This window comes from Centroberyx gerrardi, chromosome 24, assembly GCF_048128805.1.
Source record: "Centroberyx gerrardi isolate f3 chromosome 24, fCenGer3.hap1.cur.20231027, whole genome shotgun sequence".
Lineage (NCBI taxonomy): Eukaryota > Metazoa > Chordata > Actinopteri > Beryciformes > Berycidae > Centroberyx > Centroberyx gerrardi.
Window position 1 is genome coordinate 19,074,284 of NC_136020.1, and position 17,282 is coordinate 19,091,565.

At 44.1% G+C, this 17,282-nt stretch overlaps 1 protein-coding gene across 1 annotated transcript in view; it reads right to left on the reverse strand.

Moving 5' to 3' along the window:
- scube1 (signal peptide, CUB domain, EGF-like 1) overlaps positions 1-17,282 on the reverse strand; it is a 106,694-nt gene that overhangs the window by 54,930 nt on the left and 34,482 nt on the right. The gene's annotated exons all lie outside the window — the stretch shown is intronic.

Genomic DNA, 17,282 nt, shown 5'->3' on the forward strand with positions numbered 1-17,282 from the left:
AATTCCTAGTATGTGAAAATGTACCTGGCGAAAATAAATAAATAGATAAATCTGATTCTGATGTCGGGAATTCAACAAACATTTATCATTTCACAGATTCCCCACTGAGAATTGTATTAGAAACTGTCCTCTGAAACTGTTAAAGTCGATCTGAAGACCTCACTTATGTGATGAAGCAATGCTAGTTTTATATGCCTGTCTTCTGGGTAGAGTTTCCCACCCCGAACAGCCTATGATGCAGGCCTAAATTCAAAATGGCCACCGTGGGTGTAAGCTCAATCTGCTGTTAGCTTCAGCCAAGCAGTCTGGTTATTGGTTGCTGTGTAAACTCTTGTGCTAGTTAGCGATATTTCTTGTTTTCTCCTGTTTTTTTAATCTCATCTCCTGTATCTCTCTTATTTATGTACACTACTTTGAAGAAAGGTTTCCAGACAGTACACATGCTTAGGCAGCTGTTGTATAAAAGCCATAATGCCCTTAAGTATGCCTTCGTTCTTTTGGTATGATGATGAGGACTTTGGTGCTGCAGACTGTACTCAGCTACGCCTCGTACCTACTGCGTCACCGTTACACCCATAATCACAGTAAAGAACGCCCTCTCGGGTATTAATGCTGTAAGCACAACTGACGGTTCTGGCTGTAAGTCTTCAGTTAGAGGCGACAGTGAGGCGACTTGTAGCTGAAGACCCACGGCCTCTCTGGACAGAAGACAAGCTGAACAGCCGAGGCTTATCAAACCACTGTTTTCCTCTCCTAATTGCTAAAAGCCCGCTCTCTAACATCCTGCCAGAAGGTCTCTCTCTCTCTCTTTCTCTCTCTCTCTCTCACACACACTCCCAGACACAAACACACACACTAAAATCCACACACATTTCCTCCCCTTCATCAGCATCAATTAAAACCCTGAGCCTTAATTTATGATTCTGCTCAGCCCAGGTCCTCCTCAGCTGGCGTTGATCCGATCCGAGGCTCCTTCCTGTCAGCACTGACATGGCTGGTCATCTCTCCACCCATCCCTCCATCCCTCCATCCCTCCATCCATCCCTCCATCCCTTCGCTCCTGCACCCGGGGCCTGTGCTTGATGTGGTCTCACCCTAGCCCTGGTGATTTACAGAGCGCACCGCGGCACTAATATCTGAACTAGGCCAGTGTTTAAATCTTCATTAGCGGGGAGAGGAGGTGGGGGAGGGAGCAGGGAGGCGGGGGCGGGGGATGGAGGGCTGAGGCTCTCCGGAGAGGCGAGCGGAGAGGGAGAAGCCAGCCAAAGATATCACTAAGCTCCGGGAAGAGGCTGGAAAAGTCAGACGGAGCGTTTGGGAGTGTGCGGATGTCTCCTCGTCGTGGCACAATCAGATGTCTTCACTCACAAAAGACGGTTTGTGTGTATGCCTGTGTGTGTGTGTGTGTGTGTGTGTGTGTGTGTAATTGTGCGTGTACATCTATGCGTGTAAGTTGATGAAAGTTTTAGATATCAAGATGTTTTCGTTTTTGACTTATTTCGCCTTTATTGCTTCACACTCAGAAATTGGGGATTCAGTTCCTTGCATGCTCAAGTGCGCCCAACACGCCACACACACACACACACACACACACACACACACACACACACAGTATTTTGCTAACTGGTCCAGGATTCAAACCGGCAATCTTCTGGTCAAACTCTGCTACTCATGCCCACCATTCAAATGTCTTGTTTAAGAGGGAAGTTTGAATATGGAAACACACAGCGGACACAAATAGCACACTACTTAACGAGTTTCCAGCAACATAAAAGCAGAGTGTATATTCAGCAGACTATGCACTCACACTTCTCGTGTCCAGAAATGGGAGTGTTAGGCAGGAGAGGAGGATGGAGGAAAGAGGGTGTCTGTCTCTCTCAGGACTCCAAGCACAACAAAATGGACTTCCTCAAAAGGACTTTCCTGTCACCGAGACATCATCATCATTTTGTTTCCCACTCCACTTTCTTCTCATCTTTGCCAAGACCTCTTAGGCTTCAGTTTAGTGGTGGGGGCACCCTTGTCTAGCGGAGGTGTGGAGTGAATACACTGATATACTGAACATATAATATGAAATAGATGCAGCCTCTGTTCTTTGTTCCTTCAGTGCCGCCAAAAGCCAATTTTCATTGCCACTTCTGTGTTCTCAAAGCCAATCTACTATCGTTTGTTCCTGTCACATCAGTGGCATTTCGGATATGCAAGTCAAAACCCTGTAAAGTAACGCTAGTGTCAAGTCTGTAGTTGGTTCTGCCAGTCAGAATTAACGCATTAATATGAGAGTGAGAGAAAGTGAGAGAAAAATGTTTCCTCACCATGAAAGGATTACATGGAGGAGACCTAAGGGCAGATCAGGGTGGAGCCTTCAACTTCAACAACCTGGGCTCAATTCCCAGCTCATGCAAAGAATTTTTATACCGTGAGTGAAATTTTCATTTTAAGTAAAAGTTTTTCTTAGTTAACTATGACCAAAAGCTAACATTAACCTGAACCAGATTGTGTTAATTGCCTAACCTTAACCAAAGTTTTAGTTGCCTAAACCTACTCTAACCTTAACCAAAGTTGTTTCACTTCCATAAATTAACCCTTTCACGTACCAAACAGGTGAAAATGGCGTGTCCACGACTGACATAATCCTTTCATGGTTGAGGAACGTAATCTTCACTTTATTCATGTCCACCACATATAATCCACATTTCAGAGTTTGTGCTCATTTCATAAATTTTTTTGATTCTGTATTGAACATTGTGGTGTTTCAGCGAATAACTAATGAATTATGGTCTACCACACAATTATGAAGCATTGGATCATTAAATTGAAATCCAACTGAATCCAAATAGAATCAAATATGTTATAGCTAATTTGCATCTTTACCTTCTTTAGTTTTGCATTAGTGTGTTAGTTCTGGCCACAACTGCAACATTCCCCTACTCCATCCAGACTTGGCTTCAAAGACACCCACCCCCCCACCCCCTGGGTGAATAACGTCCCTCTGAGGGGCCCAAGGGCCCTTCATGTGCCTCATTAAGGTGCCATTCCCCCTGGAGAGTCCCCTTCACAAACAAAGAGTCCTTTCTTAAATCAAACACTTCCATTCTTGCTGCCCACTCCCAACACGAACATTTCATCAAAGTCCAAACTCAAAGGACCCAAATGTTGAATGGAGATGCTGCATTTACATGTCCGATTCACAAAACATCAAACACAATCCACCCCCCTGCTCAACATTATATTATTCGGACAGTATAGTTCAGTTCACATGAAATATGTAGGGAGGTAGGGAGGTACTGCTGTTAGGCGGTCCAATTTGGTCCCTATACAACTCAGGAAACTGGCAGCGCAATGAATCCAGGGGAAAAAAAACTTTGAGTTAAACAGTTGGCAAAGCATGCATTAGCCCTGTTTTAAAACTAAATTCATAAGAAAGCAGTGTGTCTAACTCCATCTATAGTCAATTTAAACCTGGGAGAAGTCAAATAAACGCAGGGAGAGGGAGACGGCGGAGGAAGGCCCGGGACTCAGCACAATCGAGCCTGAAACAGCAAACAGAGGGGCGGCCGTGAGCCGTGGCCTCTCAACGTGTCCGATGTGACGAGACGGCGAGGCCGAGCAGCAGAGCCTGCAGCCCCCTGACACGTTCACTTGTCAGGCCTGGAAACCCACATGGGTCATTGGATACATATTCAGCCATATCTGATGTCAAGCTCTGTTTAGCTCAACGTCAACGTCCGCCCGCTGATGACCGAGATACAGACCGAAGAGAAAGAGGAGAAGAGAAGAGAGACAGATGAGAGCTCTGATTTGGAGAGGACATAGATGGATTCATATGGAAATGAAATAAGCATAAAAGTGACTACAAGAAAAACTCAACGTATCCATTTTGGGAAAAAAAGTTGCTCCCTGAAATCCAGCAGTCAATATTTCAACAACACAGATGATTTTATTCACAAAATCATAGTTTTTGTAAGCAGGGATGATAGGATGGCTCATGGCGTTAAAAGAAACTTAACCCTTAAGGTAATAATCTGGAACATTTTCATAGAAATACATGTCTGTTTTGCTACTAACACAATAGTGATTCAACCTTTACCCAGTGCAGCATAGCTAGTAGTTTAGCCAAGCTTAGCTGTCAAATCATCAGCAAGCATGCTAGCTTGACTGTTACATAACTAAACTTCTGTAGCTCTTTCTTTCTAGAAATCTAAGCAAAATGACTGTTAGACACAGCCAAAAAGATAATAAGAGATAGCCAATTACATTAGGGTAATATCGGCATTTTAAGCAACTAAAGTTCCTGCATTGAAGTTGCTGTTAGCTAGCAATGCTAACGTAAAGAGTAAAGCTTGTTACGTTACAGAATCTTTGCAAAGACGAAGGTAAAACGAGATAGCGCCAAGATAGTAAGCCTCAGGAACATAACTGAACGCACTTACATTATACTGCTGTTGGAAAAACGATGACAAACCTCCGAACTAAGTGAAATGTCTTGCTAAAATCTGCTTTTGTGTGTCTCTTCCTTATCATTCTGTTGTATGGTTGATTGTTGATCAGTTAGATCTAGTTTGGCTCATTCTCTGTAAAGTCCTTTGAGACATGCTTGTGATAAAGACTTGTAGAAATAAACAAACTTGAACTTGAACTTAAACGGGTGTATAGGGCGCATCTATAATGCCTATTAGTTGGGAAGAGATGGGACATTCTTCGTTTGCAGCCCCACTTTGATTTACGCTGATAAGACGGGTGTATTTTTACCTAAAAATCTTGCTGAGTGCAGCTTTAATGTGTTTTACTTTCATGCCAGTAATTATTTTGTGACAATTTTGGATACCTCACTTTAGATTGAAACTCTTCAATTAATAATCAAGAGGTACAGAGGTTGACATGGTGCAGTTTCTCCGCTCCGGCTCTGTGCGCTCCTTTGTTTAGATTGGGGAGGTCAGCCGGTTTACAACTACTGAATCTCCTCGCTAGGAGCCACAGCAGGTCCAGATAAAACACTAGACACGTCCTCCTGGCCCGGGACCATGGTAAGAGCCCCCAGGCCACAGTCTCTCTCTCTCTCTCTCTCTCTCTCTCTCTCCCTCTCTCTCTCTCTCTCAGGAGCCCCTACTCCAAATGAGGTCCAAGCATATCACAGCCATGTTATTACAACCTGACTCTCACAGCGTTACACCCCAAAGCCCCAAAAGTCTGGCTGGCAGAGAAAACGGGAGACAGAAAATAAAAGAGGAGTAGAGTGAAAAAGAGAGAGAGAGAGAGAGGGAGAGAGCAAAACAGAAACAAGGACGGAGATGGAGAAAGAGAGGCAGGAAGAGGAAAGGAAGCTGGAAGAGAGACAGATGGAGACAGAGAGGTATAATTTAGAGCCTCGGGGTCGCTCTCCTCCCTGTTTCCTCTGAGGCAGATGAGGGATGAGGTGATGCTGAACGCCAGTCATACAACCTGATCTCCTCCTGGTCTCCCACCACAGGGAGAGAGAGAGAGAGAGAGAGAGAGAGGCATAAACTATGCTTCCAAATTCTACGCATACTTCTGAAAATATTGCAAAAAATAGAACGCAAAAATTAGGTGCGTTTCCATCACAGAGATTGAAGCGAACAAATAGGCTTTGTGAATGTTAATAAAACACAAATAGACAGAAATAACACGAGACACCACTGTGTTGTCTTTTGTGGTGCAAGGAGCAAAATCCACAGATATTGTTAGTCCTACTAAAAAGGGTAATCTACTTTTTTTAGTAACTGTTAATAAAACACATCCACAATGAATGGAAAGAGCATTTTAAGAGTATTTTTGTGTCAGATAATGTTGGCTTGCGTCATGATAATCAACATTTTAACACTATTTCAATACTGTTGTTTTCATGAACGTTTAATACTTTCAATAAAATGTGTCCTGAAAGCTGAAATTCCATCATAACGCCGCCTCCAGAGGGCGTATACGTATAGATGGCACACGGATTGGAATAGTTAAGAGGGAAGAAGGAGGATTGGAATAGATGGTACAAATCTATAACTTATTTTCTGAGATTTTAGACAATTTCTCACTTATAAAGATATATATATGGAGAAAGAGAAACAGAGAAATGACAATACAGCGGACATATCTCAGTAAAGATATGATTGCCTCGAGCCTGTGTGTGTGTGTGTGTGTGTGTGTGTATTCCTGTACACGTGTGTTTGTATATGCACACCGGCTAATGACCGTGTGCATGCCTGTGTGTGCCCACACACGTATGGATTACCAGTGTTTGTACTGTGACTGCATGGCAGGCACAAAGCCGCCCATAAAGCGCTCCACTTAAAAGGCCTCTTTAAAATAAACCTTTTAAAAAGCCCCGAACGCAATATCAAACGGGAAGTTCCTTTCAAAGAGTGCGTACAACAATTTATACTGCTGCTACAACTTCCTCTTCAAAGACGGCTCCGGTGCAGACGGGCTGAGAGACCGGTTCCAGCCTTCAAGAGACAAGAGAAATTATAGATTTTAAGGTTATTTTCACATTTCTAGTTCAGTCCAGTTTTATTTTTATATCTACACACAACATCATTAAAGGAAAAATCATCAATCTGTGATGTTCAGTGCGTTCTAGAAGTTAGTAATTGTGTTGTAATTTAACTTTTCCCTCACTCTACCTCGTCTACATTCCTACATTTCCCAGAATGCCTTTCAACAACCCCAAGAGAACGTGCCTGAACTTGTTCCGTTCAGCTGACAATTATATGTGTAGTGATAGCATAAGAGCAGGAGAGCGAGTTTTTTCAGTTGAGAAAAAGTGAGAGTCGTGCCCCTTACTCAAAATGCAACAATGCTGCATTGCATTCTGGTCTATTGAGGCTGAAATTGGTCTCTCTGCCTCTTCTACGATGGATTTCTCCCTGTGTGATTGTTGATCGTCGGTGTAAAATTGTGAATCTAAAAAGAAGCTCTTGCTCTTTGGGGTTGATGTTACCGTTGATGTTTTAGATCGCTGAAACATTTTACGCTATTAAACTCCATTGTAGCTGCTGGAAATATCCCGTCACATGGTCTACATTTGTCCAGTTATGCACAGAAAATAAGAAAAACACACCACCAAACAACAAAATGGGCCCAGAAATGGAAGGTACATCACTAATTGCTGTTTTTTAACAGTGTTAAAGTGTTTTAGGATGGACGTTTCCTTTAACTTGGAAGGCTTGTGTAACTAAAGCGTACCAAGGCCATTTAGTCATTAGTTACAAAAGGAATTAAACTGGAGAGTTAGGCATATGATGTGTGAAGTGTGACTAAATATTCTTTAAGAGTATTGCGATACTTTCAAACGTGGGTTGTGTGAAAAGTCCCGTTGGAGGAAAAGGCTCGCCACAGACTCCAAGTCCTCCACACTCTTATCCCCCCCCACCCCCACCCCCCCCCCCCCCCCCCCCCCCCCTCTTCCATCCATGCTCTTGTAAATGCCATTTTAATTGAAATCTGTCAGACGCTGGCTGTGTGTCTCTCTCTCTCTCGCCGGTCCGCTGAAACCACAATGCTATAGGTGCTAAGCCATGAATTTCAATGAGCGCTTTTCTTCAACTCGGACTGTGCCGTTCTAATAACCCTCCCCAATCTCTTCTTCAAACACTAGGGGAAACGGGCACGACACACACACACACACACACACACACACACACACACACACACACACACACACACACACACACACACACACACACACACAGACATCCCTCTCTCCGATTCTTTTACTTTCTCTCTCTCGCTCTGTCTCCACTGATATCACAGTAAAAGGACTTATAAAGGTGCTACATGTAGCTTTTTAACATCAATAAATCATTATCACATTCATTTTGAGACATTAGGATAATTAGTGTAAACAAACAAGACTGTCGGCGAGAAGACTGGCAGCCTCTACTCTGTATTGTACATTATGCCGGATCGCTTTACGGCACAAAACAGGAAGAGGGCGCTGTTCTTCCAGAGCAAACGGAGCTAAAGCTTTCAGAGTTTCTCGCAGTGGCAGATGGTAGAACGAGTGTGAGGCTGATGGAAAAAAATCACTTCCAACATGTTTATCCTCTTCAGTAAAGCCAAATAGAAAAGAAACACAGAGCGATGACAGGGAGAGAGGAACAAGTAGCAACGGCAACAGGGTTTATGGGAAATGTAGTCTTAATTTTGAGAAACACTAACAATACCACTGGCATGATTTAGAGACTACCAATCATCTCAACCATGGTCTCATTTGTTTACGGTATTATACCAACTGATTCGACAGCGATATACTGATGTTTAAAAACGCTCCACATAACACCTTTAATTTCCAAACAGTCTCTCTCCTCGTGCCTTTGAGCAACAGCTATCGCATGAAAGCAGCAGCGTTTGCGTCCAGGCTGGATGGGCCGGTGAGTGGGCTGAGCAGAGTTCAGTGTGTTAAGTTAACAGAGTCCAGCTGCTAACGTTAACGAGAGGAAAAACTTTTGGGGGACTGTTTGATACACACAACCCTCGGTATGGCTGCAAAGCGTGTGTGTGTGTGTGTTAGAGAGAGAGAGAGAGAGAGAGAGAGAGAGACACACACAGGTCCCGGCTGAAGACCATGTAAACAGATGCTAGTTTCCTGTAAAGGCTAGGAAAAGATGAGACAGGAGAATGTTTGCTTCGTGTGCTGTGTGTGTGTGTGTGTGTGTGTGTGTGTGTGTGTGTGTGTGTGTGTGTGTGTGTGTGTGTGTGTCGGGGGCAGCAGAATCCACTCCCCTGCTTCCCCGATGTGTTTGCTACTGAGCAGATACACACCGGGTCAGCTCCACTCCCTCGTATTAAACATTTCCACTGGCCAAAGACAAACTCTGGCCTAAAAATACAGCGGGGGGAGCGCCGAGGAAAAAACAGAGAAGGACGGAGGCAGGAGAAGAAGAAAAAAAAATGTCTTCCATCTTCCTCTCAGGGGTAAATAACAACTCATATTTACCTGAAAGAGAGAGAGAGAGAGACTTCTAGTAAAGTCATTAGAGCTCGCTTTCAAAGTCTTTGCGCATGCTGGAATAATATTTAAACAAAGTATTTATAAAATGGAGGAAGAGTGGGAGCCGGGGAGGGAGAGCATTAGTCTGAGCCCAGTCACTTTCAGCACCTCCGGCATGCTCTGATGACCCAGTGTGTGTGTGTGTGTGTGTGTGTGTGTGGACGCACGGTGATCCGCCTGTAACAGACCATCGTTGTTTCAAGGGAAGTTCAGGCAGAGGTCTCAGCCATACAAAACCAAGCAGCACAGAGGAAAACACTTTCAGCTTCACGGCAATCAAACAGGTTTTGGACAGATGCTTGGCAAGGTTTCACCGTCCCGACACAAAAGAGCAACGAAAAATGTAGAAGGGGGCAAACGCAACGGCCGGGACTCCCCGCAATGTTGCTAAACTTAATCCTTACAGCCACAAAGAATCCAAATACACACACAAACACACACACACACACACACACACACCAGGATTTCACCTCCACACACCAGGATGTTTGCCGAGTGCGATGGAGGCGAGGGGGTTTAATACAAAACACAAACACCGGCCACTCCAATTCCAGATTACACTCAGTCCTGGGACTCTCAGGGCCGCTGGGCCAATGGAACAAACATTAAAGGAGAACACCGGTGTTTAGAGTTATACCCTATTTACTTCTGTTTACGTCGAGTTTACAGTCCCCCAATCATTTTTCAATGAATGTAATTAGATTTCTTAACGTTTACTCGATTTTGTCGTTTTTTAAAATACACACTGTGTCAAACCTAGCTTGAAATGAACTGCTGTCCCGTCAAGAAACCCTAAATAAGAAGACTTGGATGGGACAATGAAGTTTGAAAGGTGTTTTTGAGGATGTAATATTGAATTTTATCAGTTAATGTTGACCATATTTCATGCTTTCATCTGAAGATGAAAACAAAGAAATGCACTTGGAAATATTTTAATGTACCAACTAATGGCCATACAACCAGGATAGGTGGATTATGTAAGTATGGTGGACAGATATTTTACATTTCAGGATCTCCAAAGTCACTTATGAATTCGTGCCAAGCTTACATCATTATTTATTCAACAATTCATCACGTCTTTATCAACAAAAAGCTCTTCCTCTTCCACTCAAGCAAGAGCAAAAACTTGAATTTTGTTATTTCCTTTCAGCGTTTCTGATTTGATTCTTTTGTATGCTTTGAATCAAAACCTCCACCAACTGCCGTGCGGTCAGACCGGCACATCAGGGCTTCTTACATTAGGACTTGTGAGCTGGTTTACAGCGCATGAGGGAGAAATAAAGCGCTCAGTGTTTAATGTGTGACAGGTGAAGTGTTTCCACCTTTTCATGGCGGCTGTAATTGATGATGACACTAGCCAGGTAGACGCAGCTCCCCGCAGCCTGAGTTCCCACGTGCCCCGGGGCCGTCATTTAAAAGCTCCCTGTACCTCCGATTTCCTGCTTTTGTTTGTTTAAAGTGAGAATTCCTCCGTCATGAAGAGTGTGCGCTCTTGTGTGTGTGTGTGTGTGTGTGTGTGTGTGTGTGTGTGGTGTGTGTGTATTTGTCTGTGCGCGTGAGTGTCCGTGTTTAAGTGTGCGTGTGGTGTGTGTGTATATGGACATGTGTGTATGTGTGCGTACATCTGTGTCTATAAGTGTGTATATGTGCGTGTGTGTGTGTGTGTCTGTGTGTGTGTGTGTGTGTGTGTGTGTGTGTGTGTGTGAGCGCAGCAGCAGCCTCACTCCGTCTGCTTCCTCTCCTCACACAACTCCAAATAAACACATGCAACTTCCATTGGTCCACTCGACCGTGTTTGTCTCTCCATGTTTATTTTTCCCTTTCTCCTACACCCCCCCTCCTCCCCCCCCTCCTCCCCCCTACCTTCCACCCCCTCCTGCTCCCACAATCCCTTGCCTTCTGCACGGTGGGAGGGGGGGGGGGGGGGGGGGCAAAGTCTCTCTCAGCACATGGGATGAAGTGTATAGTATTGTGTGCACTGCATCATTATTTTAAACAAAGGTAGCAATGAGTAGGAAGCATTTCTAGTGGTATGGTGGTTATGTAAAAAAAAGTTTTTTAACAGAGTTTGTGTATTATTGTTTTATTGTCTATGGTATCTTTGTATATTGTATTAATGTTATAGTTTTTGCGCGTGACATTCTTCAGTCAGTAAGAAATTACGATGAATTGAACACAACCCAATTCCTGAACGCTGAATGAGATATTATTTAAATTGCATTGTGGGTAATGATTAACACACCTGGCGAAGGCCAATCCAGGTTGAGACTTTGTTTGTATAACAAACTTTATGTTCTGTGTTTGGACCGACTTTAATATTTATTACAATTTATTGAACCGTCTCTGTTGCTGCTATCGACTTTGCGGAGGGAAGTAAACAAAATGAGGAAGAGGAAGGTGTGATTACATAATATGAATCATCATGATGGAATATGAATGTAAAGAACCGAAGCAATCCCCGGTTATATAGACATTAGATACAATATTGTATTGTGCTATATCAATCGGTGATATAGAGTAGCAAAATGAGCCTTTGTTTATATGAAAATGTTGCGGATTATTACTTTAACAGGTTTTATTACATTTTCAACCTCATTAGAGAGACGTTTTTATTACATTTTGACAAGTTATTACATTATCCGGCCGTTTACTACATTATCAGTTGCTCCATGGCCCCAGCAGTGTGTGTTGGAGCACCATGTGCGTCAGCCCATCGCCTCCCGTTAGGTCTAATCCCTAACATTATATATAGCCCTCTCAGGAGCCGCCGACAGGCCATTTTCATCTGTGCCGGCTCGGCCCGTAAATCACACAGAGCCACCGTTTTCCCACCCGGCCCGGGGCTCATACCCGCGGCGCCGCGCGGCCAGACTCCAGCCGGCTAATGACTTTCCAAACTGTGAGGAAAGGCGCGAAGAGGAGGGCGTCCCGCCGCGTCGACACCAGGGGCAGAAATTAATGCTTTTTTCAGAGGGCGCTTTTGATCTCATTTTTTAGGGGCCCTTTGGTCCTTTTGAGGGCAATTTTATGGAACCATGAAATAATACAGTATATTTCCGTTGCATATTGGCAAATAAACACTTAATCTGTACCACTAAGATTAGTTTTATTTGACATACTAATCTATCATCACATAAGCAATCAGAGACTTTTCTACTGCTTCAGGTTGCATGCTTGGTTGTTTTCATATCAAAAAATGCTCAATTTGTCTCTCCCAGAATGCACTGGAAAGAATCGCCCGGTCACAGGCTCCCACAAATCACCTATGGTGGCCCAGAGGGAACAGTTGTCACATTCACAGATGAAAATACGACAACTCAACAAAACAATTTGACCACAGTGAAATGCAAAAAGAGGTACTCCTACTTATTGGAGGACATCTTTTGCTCCCTCATTTTTAATTTCACAGACATTTTTGCCCCGAGTCACTGTTAATTTCTGACCCTGGGCACTAGCGCACACACACACACACACACACACACACACACCCCGTCTGACACAGCACCTCTCCCGCTCTCTCTCACATGCACATATGCACACAAACATACACAAACACACACACTGATGTCCTTTTGGGATCTCACAGAAAGTGCGGTGTGTACACAGTGCCAACTGCTCCAATCACGACTCCAAGGCAAGACTCTATACAGCAGATATGTGGAGCGGCAGGTAAAATAAATCCAGTCCAGACTCCTATGACCAAACTCTCTCTTAATTCTTGTGCAGCTCGGAGCGCCAGGCACGCTGTCGGCGAGAGATGGTGTTTAAACTTCCCAATTTACTGCCAGCTCTAAATTTGCCAGGAATTTTGGAGTTGAGCTGGGAGAAGAATTTACAAGCGTATTGTTTTCACTGTTTGGGGCGGGACGTCTGCTGCCATATTGTCCAAAAGGCATAATTAATAAATCATACCTACAGACCAGGAGCCGTAGTCAAGTCTGAGGCATCAATTTAACATCCAATACTACACCGAAAATAATCTCAACTGTAAATCACACAAAACACTCATACTTTCAGTCCAAAATAAGACGTCCAGCATTTGAAATACATGATTGAAGGCACAAAATCACCACAAATTTTAACACTTTCTTAAGGATAACAGCTAATCTAAACGCTCAGTTGGCAGAATGAACACTTTCACAGGCCGGATCCTCCACATTTTAGAGATGCCAAACGATGAACTTCAGGTCATGATTTCCCAAAATGGAAACGAGCAGCTCAATTATACATGCGTGTGACCGCTGGGCCTGTGAGCCATACCTGACTCATGTGGTAATAGCTCTCCTAGATCCTGACAGATCAGGAACGTTTTGCTTGGGAGAGCTGTTTCCCAACTCCGGGTCGGACCGAGCGGGCCAAAGTTTTGGTTCAGACAGAACAGTGAGGCACAACAGAGTGGAAACACACCATCATGGAACAAACAATTGTTGCTAGGCTTTATTATCCCCCGGGCGAGTGTCAGAGAGAAAGAAATGAGCCGCTAGCTGACACTCACCATATGCACAGCAACAATCTAACACAAACTGTCTCTCTTTCTCACACGCACACACTAACTCACACACACACACACACCGACCGTGACATCATTTGTATCTATCAGACCATAATTTGAGAAGCTGGTTCCAGTCCAGGACTCCAGCGGTGACTGCGGCACGTCAAGGTGAGATTAACAGCAGCAGATCTCTCTCTCTATATTTCTTTTTAAATTTCTTCAGCAGACCGGGCGTCACTCGCCAGGACACACATCATCACCCACAACACGTTTAAAACCTCTCTGGAGTAGAACTGATAGATCTTGACATTGCGATTATTTGCCAGAATATTGCGATTTAAACTGTGATTAATATTATCATCACAAGTTTTTCTTGTCCTAAATTTTTTAGAACTTTAAAATTGTGTAAAGAAAAGTGTGTAAATGTCAGTGTGTGAGTGTTAGATGTTAGCAGGATTTACTGAGTTTGAGTCTGATGAAAGGTTTTCACTAATATTTGATTCATGGACCAAAGATTACCCGGAGCACAGAAATCCATTCAAGTTCATATTGCGATTTAGATTTTTGTTTTATATTAATTGTTCAGCTCTGCTCTATTTGGCGTTCCGCGGGTCGGTGGAGAGGAATGTGCTGTGGTCCAAAACGGGAAAAGATTTGCCTCGAATGTGTCTGTGGGTCGGGGGTGTTTCACCTCCTGGACTCACAGACAGATACACACACACACACACACACACGTCTCTCTCTCCCTCATCACACACTCTCTCACACACTCACAGCAGTGTGACACCCTGAGGTGGCTGGGTTAGAGTGAGTCAGGATGTGAAGGGACTGAATGAGTCTGAGGTTCATCTAGGGTTAGAGAGTGTGTGTGTGTGTGTGTGTGTGTGTGTGAGTGAATGCATGTGTTTCCTACAGTACAGACCCACTGTACACCTGTCATCAGCATGCCTCGTAGGTAGTCAGATCGCAAAAATGCATAAAATCCAGGTTGTAAATGTGGTCCGAGACACATTTGGCCTCATTAACAACAAAGTGAAAATTCAGGGCATCTCCAATCCACATGTAGGAGCTACGTAAGACCGAAATAAACTTTTACATGTAGATCCAAACAGGAAATTCACACTAATCAAACAGGCGTCCACAAAAATAGAAACAAAATCCACCGGACTCCAGTGGATTTTGCTTCTATTTTCTTGGGCATCTTACTACCGGGATGACTGAAATTAATCTACACAGACAAATCAAACAGGCCGCAAGTAATGTCCCCCGTCAAAAATGGATTGTCAAGATACTTGTGGATGGGGAACAAACGGGACGAGGCGTTTACTGTCCATTTTAAAATATGTAAATATCACAAGAGGAAGTGATGTACATGAGAATCTGCGTTTTGGCGAGGGAGAGAGACACATTGCAGTGTGTACACCGGAGATGCATTTTAATGCTGGGTGTAAAGGATGCTGCTGTGTGTGAGTGATACTCTACTGATCCCCGAACGACAAATTGTCTTTTCTCTTTCCCCCCCCTCCACAGGTCAAAGGTCAGAGACAGCTACAGCACTAGAGCTGTTTCATACTGTACAGTATTATGTGTATGTGTGTGTGTGTCTAATACACTGTCTGTGTGTTTGATACACAGCCGTGTGGGAGTGTGAGGGGTCATAATCAGGTCCGAGGTGGAAACCTGTCATCGCTGAGAGAGAGGAGGAAGGGAGGGAGGCAAGGAGAGGAGAGGAGAGGAGAGGAGAGGAGAGGAGAGGAGAGGAGAGGAGAGGAGAGGAGAGGAGAGGAGAGGAGAGAGGAGAGGAGAGGAGAGAGGAGAGGAGAGAAGAGAGGGGAAGAAGAGAGGAGGAGAGGAGAGGAGAGGAGGAGAGGAGAGGAGAGGAGAGGAGAGGAGAGGAGAGGAGAGGAGAGATGAAAAAAAAGAGAGAGAATGAAAGAGATGATGGAAGAAGAGAGGAAGGGGGGTGTGTTAGATGGAAATAAACGTGCATAGACAGTCCACTGGGACACCCGGATGCTGCTGCTATTCCTGTCCAGGAGAGGAGAGAGGAGACAAGCGTCCGATTGAGGGCCTTTGGGTGGGGGGGGGTAAAGGGGGGGTGGGTTGCAGGACTGGAGGGTACGAATACCACAAGCAACTTTACCGCCTGTTTACCCCCCGAACATCCCTCTGACAGGAGCAGGAATTACACATGTTGACACAGCAACGACTTTGATGTAAAAAAATATATATATAACAGGCAAGGAGGAGAGAGAGAGAGAGAGAGAGAGAGAGAGAGAGAGAGAGAGAGAGAGAAGGAGGGTTAAGACAGATACAGTAGGAGAGAGAGAGAGAGAGAGGGAGGGGTGGGATGAGAGAGGAAAAAGAGAGAGAGAAGGGAAAGGCAGATATTCACATGCTGGTTTGTGGGGTTTCCAGAGAGCAAACACGCTTCTATTTCTGTGTCTCTTTCAGCTCTTTCTCTGAGCGCTCCTGCAGTGAAATCCCTGCGGAGGGAGATCCGCTCCGGCAACAAGAGCAGAGCAGCTACCTTAAGTGTGAAAATCCATACTAGACTCTCTCAATATCCAAAAATAGATCTCTATTTATTAGTTAAAAGCGTGACGTTTCAGTCTAGACAGAACGTCAGAAGGTCTAGACTTCATAGACCGAATCATCACGGTTTTAACTAATAAATAACTAATAAATAAAAGATATCACAGGGATTTCAGTGTGTACTAGGATAGGAAGGCGTGACACTCTCTCAATATCCAAAAATAGATCTGTACACTGCAAAAAATGACAAGTTGTGATTTTATCTTGTTTCCAGATCTATCAAGCTTATTTTGTGATATTTTTAGTCAAATTATCTCACTGCACTGGCAGATAATCTTGCTGGTTTCAATACATTTCACATGATACATGCCAATATGATTCAAGAAATCATCATAAAACAATGAAGAAAATCTTGAAACAAGAAACTTTCTCCAAGACAATTTCACTTTTACCAAGTAAATGTCCTGAAACAAGTTACGTTCTCCTGAAAAAAAAGTCAAATTTGTTGAAACCGGTAAAATTATCTGCAGTAAGATGATTTCACGAAAAAAATCTGTCAGTTTTTAAAAGTGTATAAAACCATGACATTTCGGTCTATGAAGTCTAGACCTTCTGACATTTCGTCAAGACTGAAACGTCGTGGTTATAACTAATAAATAAAGAGATATTTTGGAATATTGAGACCATGTCACGTCTTCCTATCCTAGTACACACTGAAATCCCTCTAATATCGTGACATTGGCTCCGAACACAAACCCAGAGTGTTCAACAAGGATAGCAGAAACACCGTAGGAAGGAGGTGAGGAGAGTATGAAGGAGAGGTCACTCTGTCTCCGCCCCCTCCTCCTCCTCCTCCTCCTCCTCCTCTATTTGATCTGTCTCCTCCCCCTCTGTCTTCGCCACATTCCTCCACAGTGTCTCCTTGTCCCACAGCACCGATGACAGATGACTGTCCTGTCATCTGTCTTTGAACTTCTACACTGTCCCCATTCACAGACGCTTTGCATGTGAGTATTGTGTTTAGAGAATGTGTGTGTGTGTGCGACCGTCCATCTGTGTGTATCGAGTGTATGTATGTGTGAGTGCATCGGCATGAGTGTGTTCTGTGGGTGGAGGGAGGGAGGGAGGAGAATGTCCCCTCTGCTACCCCTCCTCACCTCGGGATCGCCGCTCCGTCAGCGCCGCTCGCCGCCACAGATTGAGCCCATAAATTAAGTCTGACAGGCGTAATGGGCCGGGGATGCCGGGGTA